This window comes from Delphinus delphis, chromosome 5 (genome assembly GCF_949987515.2).
Source record: "Delphinus delphis chromosome 5, mDelDel1.2, whole genome shotgun sequence".
Taxonomy (NCBI): Eukaryota; Metazoa; Chordata; class Mammalia; order Artiodactyla; family Delphinidae; genus Delphinus; species Delphinus delphis.
Genome location: NC_082687.1, coordinates 84,189,126 through 84,216,089, shown reverse-complemented (window position 1 = coordinate 84,216,089; position 26,964 = coordinate 84,189,126).

Here is a 26,964-nt window from a genome sequence, read left to right as displayed (position 1 = left end):
AAGAGTTGTGCTAAGTTATTTAATATATTATTTCATTTTCTCCTGAAAAACACCCAAGGAGATTTTATTATTCCCATTTCTTCAATGAAGAGGAGGAGTGGAGAAGATATAATGATAATTAGATGTGGGGAATTTCAGAAAGGCTTTATTCAGAGTTAGATCAGTGGAAGGGAAAGGAAAAGGAAGAGCATAAACAAAGGTTGTTTTCTCAAGCAGGGGATTCAGAAATCAGAGTGAAGTAAGGAGACTGTATATGATAATTAGACTATGGAAAGCCCTGAATACCAGCTTAAGGAGTATATATTTTATCCTAAAACAATAATAATAGTAATAAAAGGATCTTTCTGGTACTCCTCTGAATGATTTGTTTACCCATTCAAATTGGAAGTAGATTTCGTATACATTCTTTCAGCAGTGGGGCAAGAAAATGTACACGCCCAACACTGGCTTCTATCATTACTGGGATATGTTATTTATTGGCTGATTCACAAAGAATTCTGACAATAATAGTTCAAGAGAAAGGTAACCTGTTCCAAATTAGAAGTTTTAATATCTCTGGAATATAAATCTGCTGTTATTGCTTTTTCATATTAAAGAAAATTTGGCAATATGGCAAGCAGGTAATACTTTGGAACTGAAATATGTCATGTCTGGTAAAATATGCTAACTGTAGTTTAAACCATTGGAAAATATATAACCAGAGTTGACAAAGTCTCTGTTATGCATTATCATAAATTGATTCTACATATTATTATACAGGAAAAACCCCAGGTATTTTCACTACCAAAGGATAAGGAGAAATTAAATGCTTTCATGGTAGCTTAGCTTGTCAAGGGAGAGAAATATATTGCTTCCAGTCATGTGGCAAATGTAGATGCCAATTGAGCACAGCAGCCACAAGAGAACCTGCTTTATTTTGAAACTGAATGTTGTCCAGAACCCTGGGTAAAAACTCAACTCTGCTAAACCCCCATGGTGTTTAACATGAAATGAGAGTTTCATTACCAATTCAGGTAAGAATAAAAGATAGAAATTTATTAGCTCTCTGGAGGAGTTTGCATTCCAAAAAGATTCCATAAAATCTATGATGATGGCTGAGAAGTGACAAAAACACTTATGGATGTTTTTGCTCTAAATATATGTGCAGTTTTACCATTATATTTTAGAGGAATAAATCACTTAGCCTGTGAAAGCACCCAAGGTATACAGGTGTTACCAATGTTAATTTTTCTCATTAAATCTCTCATTTATTATTGTTTTTGCTTTAAAATGTCCCTTCTTACAACTCTTATAACATTTAACATAGTTTGCATATTTAAAAATCACCCACTGCATGCAACTCAATTGTCAGGAAGGACATTTGAATTTTCTCAGAAAAATAAGAAAATAGACACTTTACCTACTAAAAAGCACCTAATTACTGAAGTAGCTGTTGTGATATTCTTTTACTTTTCCTAAATGGTCAATATGATTTCAGTGGGAAATAATTTATTTGGCTGTATAAAGGAGGCACACAAAATTGATTAGGTATTTTGCAATGGCCTTTGTGCTTTGAAAACTGTCGATAATGACCATTTTAGAGGTTGGAGTGAGAAACAATAAGGCACTTTCATTCATTTGTCTGTCTATTTGCTGCTTGAACAGCTGGAGTGTCTTTTAGTGATTCTCTTTTTCCTATGATAGCATAGCAATGTAATCTTATTTTCTATGCCTGATTCATATCATGATTCTTTAATTTCACAAAAACTAATAATTTGGCTACATAGATTAGATAACTACTTGTGCCCTAGCAGTAAATTTATAGATCAAGTAATCATAGCTACACATTTCCCCGATGTCTGCAAAATTGTACTGCTGTGTGGTAATATTAACTCCTTTGTCACTTGAGTTTACCTAGATCATTCTTTATTTAAAATGATGTGCTTTGAAATTAGGAATTTTAGGCAGGAATGTGGTAAATTAAAATTTTCTTCTTGAGAAATATATGTTTTTACCTTTTTTGGTTCTATTTCAGTGAATTCAATGTTTTTAATCGTATCTTGTTTAGCATAATGAGCTCTGAATAGGACCCCTGATGAGATGATATCACTTCAAGTGGACGAGATGTAACTTTCATTTTTAGCTACACTAGAACTTGCTTGGTAACCTTGAACAAGTTACTTAACCCCTTGCTGGCTTATTTTTATTACCTGCAAATTGAATATAATAGATTCAGCCTCCCTCATGATGGGACTGAAGGATAGTTAACACAATCTTTCAAAAATGCCCTTGGCCTCTGAGGAACCATGCTCTAAAACAGCAGTTGTACTGGAAACCAGACCCTAGATCACCTTTGCAACCTTTAAATTGAACCATTTATGCACATTGTCACGTCTAGCCTTTACTCCTTAGATTGATCTTAGTCCATTTTAACCTTAAAAGCATCTCTTTAATATTCTTGGTCAATTTAAAATTACCTTTCAGTGAAACACACAGTTTATAATAAGTGATTTGCAAATCATAAAGAAATTAGAGATTTTTATAAAAAATAATAACTCTAGATACTTTGAAAAAAAATAAGAATTGAATTTAAAATAGATGAAGCAAATTGATAAAATTATTTGAATTTCAGAGAATGCATGATAGATAATAATAAACCCAAGGTGTACTGATGAAAATTTTCACCTTCAAATGTTTAGTTATTGTTTTTCCATTTTTTAAATAAGATGAAATAATCTTTCACCTTCATTTTACTCACAGCACACCTTTAACTGTAGCATAATTTTGTTGTGTTTGCTCTGCATTTTGTATAAATTATTTTATTTCCACCATTGCCATATTTCTTATTAATCAAAGGTGTTAAGATTTGCTATCATGACTTCTTTGCAGATTATATTTACCTCCTTTCTGTTGTCTAAAAATATATTTCTCTGTCAGCCTAGAAACATCTTCACTGAAAATAATGACGGGATCAACGAGATCTACTTTCTTTGTTTTTATTCTCTACATTTAGAATCCAAAGAACATACCTTTTATATTTTACTTTATGGCATTTATTGATCATGAGCCAAAACAGTAAAAGAGACCAGCAACATTTTCCAGGCAAGTGGATTTTATGAATTGATTTATTCAATCACAGTGAAGATACGCAACTGAAATGGTGTATCATTATTATTTGAAAATAGTAGTAATAATATATTTCTATAAACTTTTATTATCTATTTTTATTAAATCATATAAAATAATCAATACACTTTGATCAGATTAACTTTTGGTCACTTACTCAAATTAGTGCATCCCACAAATTATCATGCTTGAACATATTCCAGAGAATAGACTGAGACATGTGAAAACAATCTTTAAGGAAGTGTTTATAAATCTTTTTTCAAATAATTATGAGGAATATCTCAATATGAACATTTAAATTAACATTACAAGACCTCAAAGGACTTTAACTTAGGAAATATATGATTGGGAAATATCAGGTTAAGTGTTTTAGTATATTTCTTCTGGTTTCATTTAATCTGGAATCTTTCCTCTTACCATTTGTTATGGAAGTCTAGGTATCACTCATCTCTGTGTAGAATCAAGAAGTCTGTCACAAGCATTAGGTACCTGTAGAAGATATTTTACATGGCAGATATTGGAGTAAACTTATCCTTAATTACAGCATTACACACTTCTGTGAAGTAGCATGTTACCTTGAAATTATTTAGAGCCATAGAAATGGTTGATGAATCCAGCATACACAAAGCAGAGAGAGAATTTTCTTCAGATGGTGTAAAAAGCTCTGATTTATGGAAGTGATGAGTTCAACAAATGGTGGTATGTATGGTGTATGGAATAGAACAGGGTAATAAAGAATCAGTTAATGATATACAACTGTCCAGAATAAGATATTATTGGTTCAAAGAGATTATATATGAATACTAGTTATAATCTTGAATGTAAATTTACCCTAAAACAGATAACCCCTGCCACCTATGTGTCTCCTTCCCACACTTCTTCAGCTGTTACTACAATTAAGATGAAATCAGTAGGGAACTATAAAATTAACATCCAGATCATCACTTGGCAGTTCTATGATTCAGTTACAAGAGGAAACTTTAGGATAAACTTTCGATAAACAAGTCAGATTTAGATACGAACACTTCTTACATAAAAGGAGAAAGAGAGGAATTTAGGCAAGTGCAATGAGTATACACAACAGTGTTAAACCATTTTTTTGTTCCTCTGAGATTCATAACCTATTTAACCTATATAAATAGGTTAGATATTTTAAAATGCTAGGTAAAATATTGTAAGGCAGATAAGATAGAAGACAGAGAGAGATTTCTACCCTGATTCTTAAGAGTAAAAGCCAGTTCTCACAGTCAGAAGAGAGAGAAAGAGAGAGAACAGCACCCAGCAATACAGTCTAACAAACCAACTTTTGGAATAAAGACATTGCATCTTCCTTGTGATATAGTTCTTTAAAAAATTAAATAAATAAATAGTTCCCCAGAAAATCCCTAACATATTTCCTCTTCTATCTTTTGTAACACAGTTGTGCCACATGTCTGAACAAACTTAACCTTAGCAATGATTGATTACATAAAGAGGGAAAAATACAGATACTAAGTAGAGGGCTTAATATTGGTACTACTTTTTATCATGTAAAATCCATATCCATTTAGCATCAGAGAATGTCTTAGAGGAAGGCTGACTCCATGCTTTACCTTTAGAGATTTGAACTAGAATTTCTTGAATCTATACACTCAACTTAAATGGTCAAAAATATTTAATAAGGTTTAAATACAAAAGAAGGAGGCAAGCATTGTCAAGTATTAACATTGCATGGAATGGATAAAATAGCTGGTTATTATTTACTTGCATAAAATAATACATACATACAGAGAATTTCACCTATGTTTACAGCTAAAATTATAAGGAAATTTCCTTATGAGGAAAGCAAATATGCGAATAATCTTAGTTGACACCCAACTAATGATTAAGTTAAAAATTAAACTATTAGCACATTAAATATATTAGATTTCAAGGGAGGATTTGTGTGAAGACCTATTTGTTTAATATTAAAAATATAGTAATTTTAAAAAGATGGGGGCAAAAATAAGGAGAGACAGAACTTATCTTTTTTAAAAAAGGAGACAAGTTTACTCACAAGACATCAAACATAAAATTATTACAATTTCTGAAAAATATTCAACACTGTCTTGGAATGGCCCAGCACTTCCATATGAATTGCAAAATAGACATGTAATAACATGTTCAGATTCTGAATCAAATGGGCAGTGAATATTTTAAAAATGTTCTGCTTGAGTCCTTTGGGAATGCAATGTAGTTATGTGATTATAGAACAAATGTGGTGAAATTTTGTTGATTATAATCTCAAGGTAAGGAAGAGTTTTTAGGAGAAAAATTAATTTATAATTATGGAAGTTTAAAAAGAAAAATAAATTTTTCCAAACTACTGATTATAATATTAAAACATCACAAAATTGAGTTTTGGTTTCAAATTGAAGTAGATTTATCTTTCTTTAAGAAATAATTATCATTTAGATTTTACTAAATGATAATTAGAATCTAATTATCACTTAGATTCTACTTTAAAAAATATATGTTATAGAAATTTTATATTTTCATTGAAATCACAAATATTATATAAGATGTTTTAGAAGCATGACTACTATATATTTTGATAGCCATATATTCTAAATCATTTCTCAGCAAGCCCTCACTTTATATAATTTATGCTTAATAACCAATTAATTGTGTAATAGAAAGTATTTAATTGTCATACTCTGTACAGCAAATTGATTTGTATAAGGAAGTTTCAGTTAAAATAGAGCAGGCAATCTGCTTAGATTGACTTTCTTGTAAATATAAGCTCTATTAGAGAGACACCTTGATTTCTCAAATATAGATGTGATGTTATATGCTTACCATTAAGACTTAGAAAGAAACTTAAGCTTTCTAATCATTGTTCTCATAAAAGCATAATTAAAATACTGAAAACAATAGCAAATTCTGGAGTAACTGTCAGACTGCTTAATTATTTTACATCATCAATTGGAAAAAATGAAAAATGTGGATTTTAATGTATTTTTATTAGATTTATAACCTGTATTGCAAGCATAGCCTGGATTTAATAAATGTTTTAAAAATATTATTATAGATTAATTTTAATGGCATGAATTTGGCTTCCAAAAAACTTGGTAATTGCTGAATAATTATACTTCAGTAAGCACTGTTTCACACATCTACTTCCAAATCACAGATATTAATAGATATGTTTTTTTTAAAGCTGCCTATTTTTAATCATAAGCAACTTACTTCATATGGAGCAAAGAATCATATAACAAGATTTCTAAATAACACAAGCTCTATTTTACTTTTTACCCACAACTACAGGCTTGAAATTGTTATTTCAAAAACTTTCCTTTGAGAATTCTGTTGCTGAGATTTGTGCTTATATTGGCTAAAATCTAATTTTTATCATCTATTTTCTTTGCCATTATAAACACTTGAATTTCTGAACTTAAGATGTATATGTCACATTCTTGGATATTTAACTTCTTTATAGTTTCTATATCCTTAATTTATACAACCAAAAGATGGCAGTACTTCATCAAGTATTATTTTACTATAGGCTTTAGTATTTATTTTCACAATAGTCAAAACCTATTAGGTACACTTTTTATATTTTGAGAGTAGGACTATATTCAATATTAAAAGCTTTCCAATAAATATTTTTGATTTTTTTTTTAAAGTAATTTCAGAAATAAAAGTCCTGTAATAATGTCAAATAGAGCATACTCTGAGTGCATATTTTAAACACTCTTCTCCGTATCCTCTCCTGGCTTTATTTGATTAGTTGCATCTGACTCTCACCGAAGACAGATCTTTGAAGACCTGTGGAGCTACCTTCCTATTTTTTTTTTTTTTTTTTTTTTGCGGTACGCGGGCCTCTCACTGCTGTGGCCTCTCCCATTGCGGAGCACAGGCTCCGGACGTGCAGGCCCAGAGGCCACGGCTCACACGCCTAGCCGCTCCGCGGCATGTGGGATCCTCCCGGACCGGGGCATGAATCCGTGTGCCCTGCATCGGCAGGCGGACTCTCAACCACTGCGCCACCAAGGAAGCCCCTACCTTTCTATTAATACAATGATCTTGGTTTCATTTCAAAGAACTTAAAACCTGTATTTGTGCTTACATATGTGCCAAAGTGAGGCTGAATCGTTAAATTTTCCATTAGGCTCAAGAGTTTTGACTCCAGCTCTAACAAAGACTGCACCCAAGTATTTCTAATTAATGCACCATCAATATAAAGGAAGTAGATTTTCATGTTTAAATATAGCAGCACTGAAATTCCACTGAATTTTTGAGTGTGGAATAATAATTAACTGAACTTTTTGATTATCTTCACTGTCTGTTGTATTAATAGCTAGTTTTCTCTGACAGTCTTTGTCCCCTTATCTACCTTTTGCTCACTCCCAACCAAAACCCACACAATAATCCATTTTAATGTATTTTAATTTAATAAGTTTTAGCCATATATTATAAATCACAAATGATTTCACGTCTACATAACTGTATCCAAATATATTTCCTAACCTCTAATTCTGCCTCTTGCAAGAACATTTGTCATTACTTATTACTATGTTATTTAATATCAAAGGTGAAACTCCAGATATTAAGTGTGTTTTCCAAGCTGCTTATTGACAAGACAATTTTAACATTCCTCTCAGCTTGACTAAACTTTAGACAGGTTTCTTTCGGAACATTAGCCCTTGACCTCCCTTTCAGATTTCAGAGGAAAGCAGAAGAATGGTGTGAGATGACAATTATAAAGATTCATGTCAAACAGTCAATGTTTTCTTTTTCTGCTCATTCTTTTGACTATTATCTTAGCCATGACTGTATCCTATAGTTGAGGTCATTTCAGGAAACAGATGTGAACTGATTAAAGATTTAACTAGAAATAGCCTAAAAGAAGAAAAGTGTGGATATGTATACAAGTATGGATATACACAGAAGCATATATACTCATATATACTTATATATATATTATTTATTACTTATATATACTAATTACTTATATATGTAGTATATACACATAGTTATATATAATCCTCTGTCAAATGCCCCCATTCAAAAGCACAGGACAAACACTATACTTTTGTGTTCCTTTCTCTTCCTTCCTCAAATTTAACCACAGGAATTTATACTTGAAATAATGGTAGTGAAAAAGTGAGCACACAAAGTTTTACTGTTATTTTTTTTTCAGGAGACATTGATGAGAAGTTATGGTTGAAGGATAAATGATGAACAAAAATAACCAATTCTTGTGAATGAACATAGGAATACTAGAAACAGTAAGTATGGGTCCTTTAACAAACTATGTGCTTTTTAGAAAGACTCATTTCTATTTTTTAAAGCTATTTCTTTCCATTCAGATGAAACTTTTTTGTTATAGAAAATATTACCTAATTTAAAAAAAATTAGTAAACTGTGGCTCAGAGAGTTTGTATAACTTTGAAAAGGGAGAGAGAATTGTATAAGTACCAGGAAACTCTGCTCAATACTCTGTAATAACCTAAATGAGAAAAGAATTTGAAAAAGAATAGATACATGTATATCTGAATCACTCTGCTGTACACCTGAAACTAACACAATGTAGTTAATCAGCTATACTCTAATATAAAATAAATTTTTTTAAAAAGAAAAAAAATGAAGGTAAGTCCTCTGTCTTGTACCTCCTCACCCTTTTAACTTCACTCTCATTTGAAAATTACAACATTAAAGTAATACTTTGCTTTTCTCAATATGCTTTCACATAGAATACTCTATTGATATAAAAGGTAAAAGTAATCTAATCCAATAACAAAGTGGGGAGGGGAGTCTGGGATTTGTTTTAGGGATTTAAGTGTTTCCTTTCCATTATGAGAAAAGTGAGAATAGTGGCCTTCTTACTTTATGGAATGGTATAGACACATTACTGTGTCTTTGGTGATTGATAAGGGACCTTTAAAAAGGGATATGGGTGTATGATAGTTTTCTAATAGATATTTGCACACAATTGGTGTAAAGGGAATCAATTTCCAGATTCTCAACATTCATGTATGATGTTTTCAAAAATCAATGTCTAAAATTTCACTCTCATGATGAGATGCAACTTCTCCTCACCCACCTCTCTCTTTCTCAAGTGTTCTTCAAACTTGCAAATACACACACACACCTCCTAACAACCTTAGAATTTAGCTCTGAACGATGTGTACCATTTGTGTACAACCATTGTTGTACACAAATATCTCTAGGTCATCAAATAGAGGAACACATGGAAGTAATATGGACTGAGTATTTGTTTCCTTTGTGGCTTTTACAAACAGGTGGTTTCCAAATGTCTACCCTAAACAAATCAAGGAGGTCCAAATCAAGTCATTAGCTGACTTATCCTTAAGGTCTTTTTTGATAATTAATTATTCTGTGAGATTTGCTCTATAACTCAAAAGGATTTCAAAAAAACTGGGTGGCATCTTGGGAATAAAAATGTTCATTGTTTTCATAGATTGTCTAGGAATTTACATTTAAAACAATAAATAAAAATGAAAAGGATACTAAATTCAGGCACGTTCCAGAAATATAAGTAAGCTTCATTCACAGATACAAAAAACTAATTGAAAATGAGAATCTCTTTTATCTTATTAAAAGAAGAATTCCCAACAAAATTTGACATTTAAAAAAATAATTGTAGTTAAGCCTATGTTTATATTGATCAATTACCAATAAATAAAAACTCCTTGCATATGGTTTGTTTTATGTAGTACAATACCTATTGTCACAGGAATTGTTAAAAATAATACATATTTTGTGTATCTATTTAAAGGGAAAACGATATGGTGGTAAATAGTTTTTTAGGCCAACATTATATTTCACAAAGATAAAATTCTATTGGTGAAGTTGGATGGAAATATTTTAAATCTTCTCAATATATATTTCAAATTAAACTTTAAATGTCAAATTTAAAATATGAATGGGACATATAATTATACATAATTCCTTTGGAAGATACAAGTGTCTAAAATTCAAAGAATGCTGATTCTTACTACAATTATAGAACCAGAAAAAAAGGACATGTTTATAATAGCTATTATTTTAAAGTCTAACAGAGCACAAAAAATGTTAGTATATGAAGATGATTCCAGAAATTTGTTGGAGCCTTTATTTATTAAATTTATTTATGTTTTATTAATTTATTTAACATATATAATTTATTTTATATAAATGTATTTATTTACTAAATAATATAAGAAAGGTCTTGAAATCTGGCAGTCAATATTTTTTATAGAACTTCCTATTCACTCATATTTTTATGAAATAACAGAATTCTTTCCAACCCTTTCTTCCTTCTCATAAATGTAATTTGGGAACATATGAGAAACGTGATTTAACTTCCACCAGTCATACACATGTGGAAAATATTTCTGGAAAGGGAGTATTATATTCATTTTAAAATTTGTTTAGAATATTTCTATGTTGTTTAGTTTTAGAAATTATTTCAGCTCGGTCATGAGATTATTTTTTTACTATAATTATCCATATTTATTATCATCCTTTTTTTTAGTACTTTTTTTTTTCTCCACTTAGCAATGGACTTCAGATCACATCATTCCTAATCAGATTGTAGACACAGAGAAGGATGCCAGGCACCAGGGTCTTTGCCAAAATGAGGTGAGTTGCTTGGGCCACTTATCCACTGTAAGTAGCTGACAAAGAAAATTGTACTTGAAAGGAAGCCAGGTTTACAGAATTTCTAAAGACTCCTTAGAGTAACGCCATTTTAATTTTAGAAGTTAAAGGGGCAGTGCCCCATACCACCACCGGAGTTCCAATGTTTGCATACCATTGCCAAAATACCCTGGACTTCAAGGGCTTGGACATCATAAAAGTGAAGGCAACGCAGTGTTTAGAAACAAAGATGCAGTCATGACACTTCTGTTACAAAAACAAAAATCCTGTCCCAGAATCTTATTTTTCCTTAGATAAAATACAAAGGCTTTCAAGAAGTTAAGACCTTGAATGGACACTTCTTGTCTGATATAGCAGTGAAATTTGTTCACTGTCCTTCTTCTTGCTCTCTTCAATGGACTCTTGAAGCTCCCTTCTGGTTTTTGCTGTAGTCTCTTATACCCCAGGGTCTTTCAACCATACAGCTTCCTCAGTCTGAAATATTCTAAAGTGACCATCTAATCCTTATTCTACCATCAGGTCTAACTTTAGTGTCATTTCTTCAGGAAGCCTTCCCTTAATCTGGGCTTATCTGCATTTGTTTTAAAATCTTGAAGCATTTCTATGAGAAGGAGGGATTACAAGAATGAGAACTTGGCAACTAATATTTACTGAGCTCTCACTATATGTCAGGCACTCATTAGCTCTTTTAGTCATTATTGCAACACCACGAAGTAGATACTTCCCTCTTATTATTTCTATTTCAAACGAAGTATTAGATTCTGATTGGATTTACTTGTCCAAGGTGACAAAGCTTTTAAGTGGCAGGTAATTATTTCTTTAATATGTGTACTTGGGCAGTGTAGAAAGACATGGAGTTCATGTCTCCCCACAACTGAGGCACCCACAGGACAATGGTGGGGGATCTAGATGCCCAAGGTGACAGGAGGAACCCCCAAATGAACTGGTAGGACATAGGGGGACTGAGGGGGTAGGAGAAGTGAAGGCTGGACAGGGCTGTCATCCCTGAGGGGTGTCTGAAAGGGAGGGAGTAGTTCCCACACCTGGAGGTAACCTTGAGGGCTCCGATCAGGGAGTAGCACACCAATGTATCCCCTGCCCAATCGGCCAGAGAAGCCTGCTCAGCTCTCAGGTTGGGTCCTATACCCTCAGAGACACCCTCCGGACCGTGTGGGTCCTTGGAGCATAGAAGGGAGGCCAGGGAGATCAGGAAAAGCAAGCAGGAGGGACCTTCCAGGACAGAGGAGCAGGAGAGGAGCCGAGGGTGTTGGCCCTGCTCGCTCAAACCTGGGAAACCTACTGAGCTCCCAGGCCAGTCTCCCACCTTCCAATGCCTCCTCCATGCCAAGTGAGACCTGGGGGCATAGGAGGGAGGCTGGGTGGGGGGAGATCAGGAGAAGCAGGCAGGAGGGGCCTCCAGGACCAAAAGGGGAGAGGAGCAGAGGGCATTGGCCCCATCCACTTGAGCTCAGGGAAACCTACTTAGCTCCCAAGTGAGATCCTCCACCCTCTCAGAGGCAGGAGGCCCTTTTTGTTCCATTGAGCCTAACCAACACACCCAACACCTCCAGGACCTTATCCAGCTGTGTGGGTCCTAAGCATAAGCTTTGCCCACTGTCCAAACCACACCTATGCTTAGGCCCCAACCTCCACAACCAAACCATTTTCCACCTTACTTTTCTTTTTCTCCTCTTCTTTTTTACTATTGCAGTTCTATTTTACATTCTGGTTGCTGTTTCATCTATATTTCTATTTTTATATTCTTTATAACATATCTATTAGTTTCCTAGTCTAATTTTACTTTTAACTTTGTTATTGTTCTTCCCCCCGCCTTTTATTTTTTTTCCCTCTCTGTGTGGCTTGCAGTATCTTGGTTCACAAGATGGGGGTCGGGAAGAAGCTCCTTCAGTGGGAGCGCTGAATCTGAACCATTGGACTAACAGAGAACCTCAGACCCCAGGGAATATTCATTGGAGTCAGGTCTCCTGGAGGTCTTCATATCAGCACCAAGACACAGCTCTACCAAACAGCCTACAAACTACAGTGTTGGAAGCCTCAGGCAAAAAAAACAGTAAGACAGGAACACAATCCCACTTATCAGAAAAAGAAAAATAAAAAAATGAGATGGCAAAAAAATATGTCACAGTTGAAGGAACAAAGTAAAAACCTATAGGATCAAATAAATGAAGAGGAAATAGGCAATTTACCTGAAAAATAACTCAGAGAAATGATAGTAAAGATGATCCAGAATCTCGGAAATAGAATGGAGGCATGGATTGTGAAAATACAAGAAATGTTTTAACAAAGATCTAGAAGAACTAAAGAACAAAAGAACAGATATGAACAACACAATAACTGAAATGAAAAATGTACTACAAGGAATAAAAAACAGAATAACTGAGGCAGAAGAACGAATAAGTGAGCTGGAAGACAGAGGGGTGAAAATAACAGCTGAGGAGCAGAATAAAGAAAAAAGAATGAAAAGAATTGAAGACAATCCCAGAGAGCTCTGGGACAATACTAAATGCACGAATATTCGAATTATAGGGGTCCCAGAAGAATAAGAGAAAAAAAAAAGGGTCTGAGAAAATATTTGAAGAGATTACAGTGGAAAATTTGGTAACATGGGAAAGGGAATAGTTACCTAAGCCCAGGAAGCACAGAGAATAGCATACAGGATAAACCCCAGATGAAGCACATCAAGACACATATTAATCAAACTAACAAATATTAAATTCAAAGAAAAATATTAAAAGTAACAAGGGAAAAACAACAACAACAACAAAAAACATACAAATGAAACCCCATAAGTTTATCATCTGACTTTTCAGCAGAAACTCTGCAAGCCAGAAAGGAGTGGCAGGATATACTTAAAGTGATGAAAGGGAAAACCTACTACCAAGATTACTCTACCCAGCAAGGATCTCATTCAGATTCAAAGGAGAAATCAAAAACGTTTCAGACAAGCAAAAACTAAGAGAATTCAGCACCAACAAACCAGCTTTACAGCAAATGCTAAAGAAACTTCTCTATGTGGGAAACACAAGAGAAGAAAAAGACCAAAAAAACAAACCTAAAACAATTATGAAAATGGTAATAAGAACATACATATCGATAATAACCTTGAACAAAAATGCATTAAATGCACCAGCAAAAAGACAAGACAGGCTGAATGGATAAAAAAACAGACCCATATATATGCTGTCTACAAGAGACCCACTTCAGACCTAGAGGGACACATGCAGACTGAATGTGAAGGGATGGAAAAAGATATTCCATGAAAATGGAAATCAAAAGAAAGCTGGAGTAGCAATACTCGTATCAGATAAAATAGACTTTACAATAAAGGCTGTTACAAGAGATAAGGAAAGACAGTACATAATGATCAAGGGATCAATCCAAGAAGAAGATATAGCAATTATAAATGTTTATGCACCCAACCTAGGAACACTTCAATACATAAGGCAAATGCTAACAACCATGAAAGGGGAAATCGACAGTAACACAATAATAGTAGGGGACTTTAACACCCCACTTACACCAATGGACAGATCATCCAAACAGAAAATAAATAAGAAAATTCATACTCAATGGTGAAAAACTGAAAACATTTCCACTAAGATGAAGAAAAAGACAAGGATGTCCACTCTTGCCACTCTTATTCAACATAGTTTTGGAACTCTTAGCCACAGCAATCAGAAAAGAAAATAGGTTCAATGCAATCCCTATCAAATTACCAATGGCATTCTTCACAGAATTAGAACAAAAAATTTTACAATTTGTATGGAAACACAAAAGACCCCAAATAGCCAAAGCAATCTTGAGAAAGAAAAAGAGAGCTGGAGAAATCAGGCTCTCCAATTTCAAACTACACTACAAAGCTACAATAATCAAGAGAGTATGGTACTGGCACAAAAATAGAAATATAGATCAATGATTCAGCACAGAAAGCCCAGAGACAAACCCATGCACATATGGCCACCTAATTTACGACAAAGGAGTCAAGAACATACAATGTAGGAAAGACAGCCTCTTCAAAAGTGGTGCTGGGAAAACTGGACAGCTACATGTAAAAGAATGAAATTAGAAAAATCCCTAACACCATACACAAAAATAAACTCCAGATGGATTAAAGACCTAAAAGTAGGACCAGGCACTACAAAACTCTTAGAGGAAAACATAGGAAAAACACTCTTTGACATAAACCACAGCAAGATCTTTTCTGACCCACCTCCTAGAGTAATGAAAGTAAAAAGAGTGTTCTTCCTATGTTTTCCTCTAAGAGTTTTATACTGCTCAATCTTATATTTAGGTCTCTAATCCATTTTGAGTTTATTTTTGTGTATGGTGTTAGGGAGTTTTCTAATTTCATTCTTTTACATGTAGCTGTCCAGTTTTCCCAGCACCATTATTGAAGAGGCTGTCTTTTCTCCATTGTATATTCTTGCCTCCTTTATCAAAAATAAAGTGACTATATGTGTGTAGGTTTATCTCTGGGCTTCTTATCCTGTTCCAATGATCTATAAACATGCCCAATTTCATCTAAATTGTTTTTATTAATGTCAATATACAGTGTTACTCAGTTTCCTTTCCTCTTATACACTACTATTAATCATAGGAAGCAGCTGTGATAATCCAGTATTTAATTCCATTAAAACTTGACATGTTTCCTCTTTAATATGATTATATTATATATGATTATATATGTAACACCTTGCAGATTGTAAATGTTAAAAAATTTTATCTAAACCTCATTAACCAACTGTAGTTACTTTAAGTATTATAAATAAAAATAATTTTACAACATATGTTTATATTTTTAAATTTATAATGCCAATATAAATAAAGTTATGGGGAATATGACAGATACATCTCTATAATGTATCTATTGGAGATAACAGAATTTGGCAAACAATATTTAATATTAGTTGTCTAAATATCCATCCATATGCATTTCTCTAAAGAAACTCAAATTCCAGGCAGACAGCAATACTGTATTATTGTATAACTTGTCTAATATAATTTGACAGATGGATAGATTAATTTAAAAAACAACTTGGTTGAGTATATTACTGGCTACCTGCCATTTTTAAATGGTCCCCAATAATTTTTTTTGTGGAAATTCTGTTAACTAGTGTGCATTAAGTTGAATACACTTAAGTCCTGAAGACTTTCAGCTAGTTTAATAATGCAGATTAAAATATTACAGTGCTACATGTATAACATTAATAAATCTTTAATAATTATGTCTTGTGCTTTTAATGAAATTGAATGAAATGTGTTCTATAGAAAGAAAATAAACAAGATTACAATCAGAAAATCTATGAATTTAATAGGCAAGAAAGGTGGTGCTATATATATATACTATATATACATATATATTAAGAATGATAGTTATCTATATCTATGGTGATATATACATATAGTCTATATGAATATATATCTTTTTTCCTTCTTAAGATATGAAGGAATATATATATGCATATATTATATAATATATATACCTTCCTATTTTAAGAAGTAAAAAATAATTTGTATATATATATATATATATATATATATATATATATATATATATATATATATATGTATGTATGTATATTCCTGTCTTAGGAAGTGAAATAAATCTATCTTCTATGTATTTATGTGTCATCTACTTAATATTTCTTTTATAATATTTTAACACTATTTTAATGCACTGAAATGACTTTAGTTTAAAAAATTGTTAGGAGTTCCCTTGTAGCCTAATAGTTAGAGTTCTGGGCTTTCACTGCTATGGCCTGAGTTCAATCCCTGGTCGGGAAATTGAGATCCCAGAAGCTGCACTGCCAAAATTAAATTAAATTAAATTAAATTAAAAATTGTTAAATTAGATTTGATTATCAAATATTTAAATAAATAAAAATACAAAATAAATTCCACTTTATATGTTGCAGGTCCTAAATATTTCCACATTTTTTTTAATCCTAGAAATAATGTGATAGTAGAAACTGAAATGTACTTGATGAAAAAATTCTTGATGAATGACTAGACAAACTATAGTACAGAAATGTATGTGATGTTCAGCAATAAAGTAGATAGAACTACTAATAGGTGGAAAAACATGGATGAATCTCCAAGTATCATGCTAAGTGAAGGTGGACAATCCAAAAGGTTACATGTTTTATTAATTCACTTATGTGACATTTTGGAAAAAGGAAAAATATAGGTTAAAAAAAAAAGCAGATCAGTGATCTCCAGGAGTTGATTTCAGGGAAGGTGTAGACTACAAAGGGGACATCATGAAGGAATTTGGGTATTTGAGAGTTCTTTATCTTGATTGTGGTGGTGTTTACATGATTGGATGTATATGTCTAAACTCATAAAACTGTTCATCAAAGAGAATATGTTTTATTTTATATAAATAAACAGTAATTTAAAATATAGTACCATCCTTATAAATAATGTGTTTCTTTCATTCAAATTTTTACTAATGATATGCTTCTTCAAATTTACTTTATGCTACTATTTCTAGAACAAATTTTATAGGTCCTTTTCCACCTACACCTTTTCTTTTTTGCACATGTTGTAATTGTACATACAAAATCCCATTCATATGATAAGTGAATCTAAGTTACTTTGATAGAAAAAATTAAAAATAATAATTATTATTTTTTAATTTAATATTTGGAATGAAGGCTTTAGCATTGGCTACTTTAAACCTCTAGTCACATAATAGCATCACATAGTGGTTTAAAGATAGATTTATTTCAATGGTAAATTTATTGATTTTTCTCATATTTTGAGTTTCCTCTCATTATTGTATATCTTTCTCTTTTGAGTCAATGCACTAGAGTCTCTCTCTTAAGAAGAAGAATGCTTGCACATTTTATTATTTACACATCCAATTCTTCTCCTATCATCTATGTCCCCCATCTGTCTTATATACTTAAATAAATGGATCCCCATTAAGCAATCTTCCTTTAATACAACAGGGCTTTACTGCAAAAGAAATGTATATATTGTGGGTTATTAAAAATTGCTTTTTCTTATTTTGGAAGTAACAATTTTATTTTACTTATTACCTAAAGGGTACTTGTTAGTCATTCTGAATCAGTATGGTTACTCTACTCATTTATTCATTGCATTTATTAAGAACCTACTTCATGTTAGGCACAGTTCTACATCATGGAAATGATTAATAGGACTTTAACTCTGCTCTCAAGTACCCAAGAGACATATAATGGAACAGTAATTCCTTTTTACACAATAGTTACACATAATTATGTGGAATTTCATAGAAGGGAAAGATGAGCTTGGCTTCAGGATTTAAGATTTTAGAGATGTGACAATTAAAACAGGTCTTGAAGAATGGGTATATATTTGCTATATTGATGTAGCATGGCTAAGGGCATGGCAGTAGAGAGAAGAGCACATGGAAAGGATATGCTGGGGCAGAAAATTAAATAAGACAATCCAGGGTGAGTTATGGAAGAGTGTAAAATGGAAATAGTTTGGACTACTTTGACATGTTCTAAACCAGAAGAAAATATGGTTACATTAATGATTTAGAAAGCACTGGAAAATCTAGCAATAATTTGAGTGTTGATTTAGAAATAGATGAATATTATTTTCATCATTATATTAATACTGCAGATATTTACCTTGGGTTTTGATTGTCCAATGCATGGAATGGATTATGGTTAATTTACTGGTAAAATGGTATATGAATTATTTCTACAGGAATATATTTACTTCTAAGTAGCTTTAGATAATAAGGAAAAACAGTTCTTGATTTTTGTATGTGGCTCATGTACTAATTTAATTCTAGATATCTACATCATAGCTAACTAAACTTTCTAAAGAAAAGTAATCCAGACATTTTCTAATCTATATCCCTTCTCTGGGCAAGTTTATCTCTTAATATTTTGGGGGTTAGAAAACAAACAAACCTAACCCTTGCCCCCAAGAGCTGACAATCTAGTTGAAGGAAGTCATTAAAACATGCAAAAGAAAAGATAAACAAAGCCATATTTATGACATAAAGTAGAGAACTGATAGATATCACTGATGAGAGGAAGACATATAATGCTAGAATATGGGATTATGCTTCCCTTGTTAAAAATGAAAAGTTAAGAATAAATTTGAATTATATCTGTTATACTTAAAATTTGAGCTTTTTTATTTATTACTTTAATGACTAACCCCATCACACATATTACTATTCATAATACTAAAACTCTTTACCTTATCTTTTAAATAATATTTCTTAAAATATTTTCACACCAAAGAGAAGAAATGGAATGGAACAGAATAGAATGAAATGGAATGGAATGCAGAGTTTGGCTGTGGGCCATTATTATAATGTACTCTTTTACGGAGTTAGACATGGAAATGAAGAGAGAATCACTTAAAAAAAGCTATAAAAGAAGCAAGAATAAAAATACCTTTTAAGGGTTTCCCTGGTGGCGCAGTGGTTGAGAGTCCGCCTGCCGATGCAAGGGACACGTGTTCGTGCCCCGGTCCGGAAAGATCCCACATGCCACAGAGCAGCTGGGCCCGTTGGTCATGGCCGCTGAGCCTGTGCGTCCGGAGCCTGTGCTCCGCAACGGGAGAGGCCACAACAGTGAGAGGCCCGTGTACCACCAAAAAAAAAAAAAAAAACTTTTAAATTATGAATAAAGGCATTACTGAAATTGGAAAAAAAAAAATTTGAGTATTGAAAGCCCTGAATTATGACAATGCAAGATCTCATGCAAACTCTCAGAGTGTATTTTGACTCATGTATATCTCTGAACTGGAGCCATATTTGACCCCTTATTCGTTCATACATTCAGTTTCTTTGGTAGTGTTTTATATTAATAAAAATAAAATTTTAGTATTTGCTTTAGCTTTAGTAAGACACTACATGACATGTTATTAGATACTGCTATAGCCTAAAATTCATATGTTGAAAACTAATCCCCGTGTGATAAAACTCGGAACTCGGGCCTTTGGGAGGTGATTAGGTCACAAGGACAAAGCCCTCATGAATTGGATTAGTGCTCTTATAAAGAGAGCCCAGACAACTTTCATGTCTGTTCCACCATGTGAATACACAGTGAGAAGATACCTGCTTATGAACCAGAAAATAGGACCTCATATGACTCTGAATCTGTCAGCACCTTGGTCTTGGACTTCCCCGCCTCTGGAACTGTGAGAAATAAATTTCTGTTGTTTATAAGCCACTCAATTGATGGTGTTTTTGTTATAGTGGTCTGAATTAATTGACAGAAGTACACAACACAAACACATATATATGTGAACATGAGAACTTAAAATATTTTATCAACTATTTTGTAATATGTTTGTTTATTATTCAAAATAATCCTCATAATTTTGAAATACATTTTCTTAATTTTTGTCTATCTTTTAGTAGTGATTATACAGGTTTTCAATAATGAGTAGTTTTGTGCATTTTCATACATTAGATTTAACCGCATTTTTTAATGTTCTGAGTGGGTAAATAAGTTTATTATACAAAATCACATTGATCCTTAAAAAACGTATGACACAGATATAGTTATTCTAATTTTATGAAAGAGCACGATTAAACTAAGTAAATTTTTTATGTAAGGTTAAAAAGATACAATTTGAGCCCATCTATATGACTTCATATTTAATGCTGTGGATAGTTAAGCATTATAAAACCCATAGATAATGAAACTCAAGAAACCTGAACCTTTGTCATTTTTTATGCATCTTAAAAATATTACCTGAAGAAGCATTACTTGAAAGTGCTAAAGATATCCACTGGCATTCAGTGATAAGCAATGAGGACACCATCTATGTGCCTATGGAAAAATAATAGAAAATATTTACCTCAGAATTTTAAGTGAGAATTCAATGTGTTAACATTTGTAAAGATCATTAAACCATGCATAGAACATAGCAAATGCTTTATAAATGTTAGCTCTTACTGTTTTATTTTTACAATGCTGGTATTATTATTTTCACAAATATATATTTTTAGATATAGATGTGAGTCCATTTGGGAGATACACTACTGATATTATGTAGATATGACATTCTAATAGATCATTTTCCAGGAGTTTTGGTTTCTTTGTCAAATATACTATCATTTATTTTAAGATCTGAACACTTTCTTCTTCTTCTGTTATCCTTAAATTTCCCTTTTTCCTCTTATACTTCCTTCTCTTCCTCCTTCCTCTCCTCTTCTTCTAGGATTTCACATTCTTAACAATAATTTATAACTTTAATAGTGAATATTTGAAATCTGGCACTCATAGTCCAACCATATTTTTCCAACAATTTACCTTTAATAAATAGAAGTATATATCTTTATTTTATGTGGCCACATCTTCCTCATCCTGTGGAACTGCTGAATCTTAGAATGTTACACTGACCCCAGCAACCTGGAATTTAAAAAAAGGGTTAAGTTCTCAGAATTGTGTGGAATTCAAGATATATTGCATAGTAAATTTAATAGAAAGCCCAAGATTTTAACAATACCTTTATTCCTAAAAACATGAACATTGGTTTGGAACTGAAAAGTCTGTTAATTAAGTTTGAATCATTCCATTTACTTTTTTTTGGTATCACTGACAAGAAAATGGACAGCACGTCAGATATTAATAATCACAATAAACATCAATAGCCCCTTTTAAACCCCATCCAAGCACTGCTTCTATTTTAATATATAAATTACTTTCCCACATTTATCTAAGTCCTTCTACAAGATTCCTCTCTTAGAATGTACTACAATTTTTGAAATTTTTTTCTTTTTTCTTTTCAAAATATAACATTTCTCTTCCCACTTTTTAGGTGAACATTGGTAGATTTCCTCCAATACCTGAATAAAATATCAGTCTATCTTTGTTGCCCTTCTCTTCTTCCTTTTCCAAATTTTCCTTTCATCTACTACCATCAATTTTCTTCCTATGTAGTTTTGAATCTTAGCCCAGAAAACATATCTTTTGTTTTTGTTTTTCCTTCTGCTCCATGCTGATATATTTAAACAGGTTACATAGATATTTATAACTTCTGAGCTAAATTTTTGCAATAACCTCCTAGTCAATCTACTCTCTGCCTGTTGCCATTATCCTGCCAAACTTTCATTCCTAATCCAGCACACAGCCACTAAAATACATACTTGTTTATGTCACATTCTGCCACATTTCCACACAAATTACTCTCTCTTAACAAGTCTCTACCTCATGGAAGTTAATGCAAACCCCATAAAATGCTATGCAGTGATTTTCAAAGGAGATAGAACTGCTTTCAGAAACTGTTTTATATTTGGGTTTCTTCCCCCTAATAATTGGGACATTCTATAACCCTCAGTATGTGGAACCAGGGCTCTAAGATTTCCCTTCTACATGGAAGAATACCACAAAATAAAAAAAAGCAGCCTGCATACTACAACTTTTGATTTTCCATGCGAATGGAAGCAATCTTACCAGATATCAAGTAAGCAAGACAAAACATAATAAATAAAAGCATAAACACTAGAACCATCCATAATTAACTGAGCCTAGAATCTGTTTTTAACATATGATGACTAAGTATTTTAATGTTTTTATACACTATTAATTTTCCTGTAACCATATAATTTAATGGAAAAGAGGTTGTGCTTTACTTCCATCAGAACATCACTTAAAATTATTATTTACCATTTAAAGCACATCTGGCAGTCTTTCTTGTGGTATTTGAGTTGCCGGTTTAACATACGCAATCTGCATTCGTAGATTGCAAAGATGTAATAGTGGAGATTTGAAACTACTTTTAAAAGACTTATAAAGGGCTTACCTGGTGGCGCAGTGGTTGAGAGTCCGCCTGCCAATGCAGGGGACACGGGTTCGTGCCCCGGTCTGGGAAGATCCCACATACCGCGGAGCGGCTGGGCCCGTGAGCCATGGCCGCTGAGCCTGCGCGTCCGGAGCCTGTGCTCCGCTGCAACGGGAGAGGCCACAACAGTGAGAGGCCCGCGTACCGCAAAAAAAAAAAAAAAAAAAAAAAAGACTTATAAGTAGGATAACCATATAATGTATCACTTAAAATAGGGACACTCGTTAATAAAATGATGCCTTAAAATAATTAGTATTTAATATTTTTGAAATGCTTGTTTCTTGACTTTTTTATTATGTTGGTGAATTATAAAGTGGTTATATTCAAACACTGTTTTCAAAAATGAATTCTTTCTAAAAATAACGTATATCATTGTATGTTGAAACAAAGTAATATTATTGATTATCTAAACATTTTTAAAGGTGATTTCTGTTTCCAAGGACTAAAATTACCCTTCTACTATAAACAACCAGAATATCAAATAAATATAGGAAGCAAATGTTTCCAGACACTGGACAAGGAATGAAGGAAGATGAATCCTTCAAGGAATTAACAAATGAGATGTAAATTGAATTAGGTTGAAATAAAATAAATGGATAGATATTTCTCTATCAACCATTTATAACACAGCTGAGATAACCACAGTACTCTTCAGAATGTGTCAGATTTTTGAGGGAATGTACAGTTGTGGCAGAAACTTTTTCTAGCCTCTTTTGACTCTTTCTGCATCATCACTCTTCAGTGGAACAGCCTATCCTCCCACTGGATTTTTAGTCACTATGTTAGTTTCAGTTTATGACTTGGTAAATGTCATTCTAAACTTGCTTGATTTATCATAGTCTCCTCAAAATTTTTACCTTTGTTTTCTGAGCAATCTCACTTAGCTTCTCACTTTGAATACTTCAAACTTTGAACACTTCAAACTTATTTATTCTGTCTTGTCACCTTTGGGATGTTTCTACTTTTTATTTATGAGCACATACATCATCTCTCTGAGATCTTCTTGGTCACTGCTTCCATTTGATAAGTGATGATATTGTGGGATAAACCGCCTGAGAGGGAAGGCACACCAGCTAAGAGTCCAAGAATTTGCTTGCTCATCCAGTTTCCTTCCAGATTGTACTGAAATTTACTGGGTGAAAAGGAAGTCCCATTCCTCCTTACATGTCAGTGTCCCTGGTGTAACTTTTCATATGAAAGAATCTTGATTTTTCTTTAGAATATCTACCTACTTTTTTCTTTCTTTCTTTTTTTTTTCCTCTATAGCACATATGTTACAGACCTAAAATTACCACATTTTAGATGGTAATTTTAGAGAGCACATGATGATAATTTATACAGTGAAAGATAAACCTACCTAATTCTGGCAGACTGTAATTCTCTACTCTCTGGAGCCTAGATTGAATCATTACATTCCTTGTAAAATGTTTTAGGTTGATGCAATACCAATATGTATCTTCTAATTGCTCATTATTACTGCTTAGTTCTTTCACTGAAGTGGAAGCATCACATTAAATAATTCCAAAATAATGACTCTTTTAGTCATGAACTACTGTGCAACAATGTAAAAATCACTGATTTGTTGGAAACAAAACAAGAAATGGTGGCAGGTGAAAAGATTGCACTGTGGTTCTTATCTATCCTGCCTTGACAAGAGCTCTACTTGGATCTGCAGCTTATTGTATTTGATTATTACATATGTATAATGATTTCTAAAAATTTTGGGTAATTTATCAAGATATCTTGATGAGGCAGTTGTGAATTTATCCCTATATATGTAACTTTCCAAATACTATAAAGTAAGTTTTTTACCAAGATCACTTTTCTTTTTCCAGTGGAAGAATTCAGATATTTTACTTTCAGAATGACAGTAAACTTATTTGAAAAGCAAAAAAGAACTCTATTACATCTATAATATCGCAATAATCATGCATTATTTTACACTTCAACCATTCTCTTTAAATACAAGGTGCTGAACATAGAAGTTAGTGGGTGGGACTTCTTTCATTTGCAACTGTAATATTAATGGAACAAATACTGAAAAAGACTGTGAGAAGTAAAAGTGTTCTCTCTATACTGTGGCATCAGTGTCTTGATACAGTTTTTATTACCATGAAAGGCAGTTGGGCCATATGAAGTCAAAATCCAAATTGAGTTGTAAATTAAAGCAAACAATCTTAGAGTTTACTTGTTTAGAGAAGTCCTAATTTAATTAAGATATGTGTGCTTCCTTAGGAATTATTTTTAACATCTTGGGATTATCTACTAAGCCACTCTCAGTAGAGTGGGTTGTTTTTCTAATAACTATAATGAATTGTCCTAATCCACTGATACTTTTTCAGCCTCTTCAGTTTTTCTTCAGGGAATGTGTTTGGGGGAGACATATGTATAGCCTCAGAACTACTTCAGGGAATGGATTAGGGCCCAGTGTTGTCTGAACTGGTTCTGAACCTACTGTGAATTCTGTCCTGCCAGTGGGCTAGACTGTAGGCAGGCCTTCTTTAAAAACTCTAAATGCCTGCATATTTTGTTGTGTAACACCTGCATTTTGAGCAGGTTGAGGTTGTTATCTGTCAGTGTTCCCACGTATCTTTGGTCACTCTCTGGGTCATCCTGGTTTCATTCCTTCTACTGGCTTTTACTGATGTGGTTGCACAAAGATAATGTGTGGATAGGTGTGTGGTTCCTTTGGGAATATTAGAGGGTCTCACTTCAAGTTCCTCCTTCACTAATGATTCTCTAGAGTATATAACCCTGTCTCCCTCCAGCTTCTCAAAGTATCCAAGCCCTCAAATATCCTTTTCAAATAATGTTATCCATTAATTATTTGAGTGTGCCCCTGAGCATCCTTAGGCTGTTTCTTTCTTCTCTATTTTTCATGCTCCTTCATATGAGTTGCAGGAACCCATGAGTCTAATTCTGTCTTCTTAGAGGGAAGGAAGCGGCTACACTTCTCCATTTCTTCCCAGCCTCCCGTCATCACAATTCTTACTTACCCTGGTGGCAAAGGATGACTCCATAAACTCCTGATATCAGAAGAGAACAGGGAAGAAACAATTATCAGTCCCTATATTCTCATGTGACAACACATTCCAAGGGACTCAGACCAAGCTCTCTTACCAATTTCTCAACATATATTGAGTGGTGATGCCAAAGTAGAACGGATATTTCCAGCTTATCAAGTTCTCAGAGGTGAGATGTTTGTCCCAGCTTGCTTCAGACAACTTCAATCTCAGGAGTGATGCTTCTAGGGAGTCCCTCTTTATTTGGCTTTGTTGAAAAACAGTCCCTCTCTTTTTCTTGACAACCCTATTCAAAGAAAAGGGTCACTCTCCTTCACAGAAATTTTTCTTTTTTTTCTTTACAGAGTCTTCATAAATATAAATAAATTTATTTATTTATCACAGACATATTGCCTTTTTGCCCACTTAAACATAACCTTTATGTGGGCAGATACTTTTCAAGTCTGATTTCCGTTGCATCTCCAAAACTGTAAACAATAACTGAAATGTATAATTATTTATTTTTAAAACAAATTAATAAATCCATGAGTGAGTATTCTCTAAAAATAATGTAAATGGACATCACTACCCTGATCTATGAACTCTCTACTGTAAATTGTAAATCTGCCTAATTCAGCTAACATCCAGGTTAACCTAATTTACGTTAAGGTTTAGGTCTTTAAAACATTTAAAATCTAGGTGAAGTAGAAGCACTTATAATGAAAAAACTTACCAGTTTTTATCATTAAAGGTGAGAGATTATATAGGAAGTAACTGAATAGATAGTAAGTAGTAAGAAAAGATAGAAAGTTTTATAAAGAACTTCAGAGGAATGTGTAGATTGATAACTAAAGGGGTCAGTGCAACATAAATGGAAAAGTTAGAACTAATGGAGACCTCCAAAGATAATTAATATTATTTACATGGAGAAGAGAAGAAGAAAAGCACCACAAAAATATTTGCAGAAAACAAAAACAATAGTAACAAAACTTTTGTGACATAAAAAATCATGAGGTGTAGAATTAGCAGAATGTTTTTAGAATAACCACAGTTTGACTCAAGCAGTTTATGTAGGGGAGATGTGTAAAGTTAGACCAGTTCTTGCAAAAAGAGGTGGCAAGAGTAATGCTAAGCTTCTAACTTTACTTTGTAGGCAGTAAGAACATTTTGTGGATCATCTTAGGTAAATTGTTTTTTGGGGAAGTTTGACCAACAGGTAATTATATTTCTTCTTTTGTGGCTTTTGCCTTTATTTCTACATATCAACACTAAATTTAAGTTATTGAATCATCGTTTCATTTTTCTTTACAGTGACCCTTGAACAATGTGAGGGTTAGGGGCACTGATACTCAGCGCAGTCAAAAATTTGCTTATACTTTATAGTCAGCCCTGAAATCCATGCTTCCTA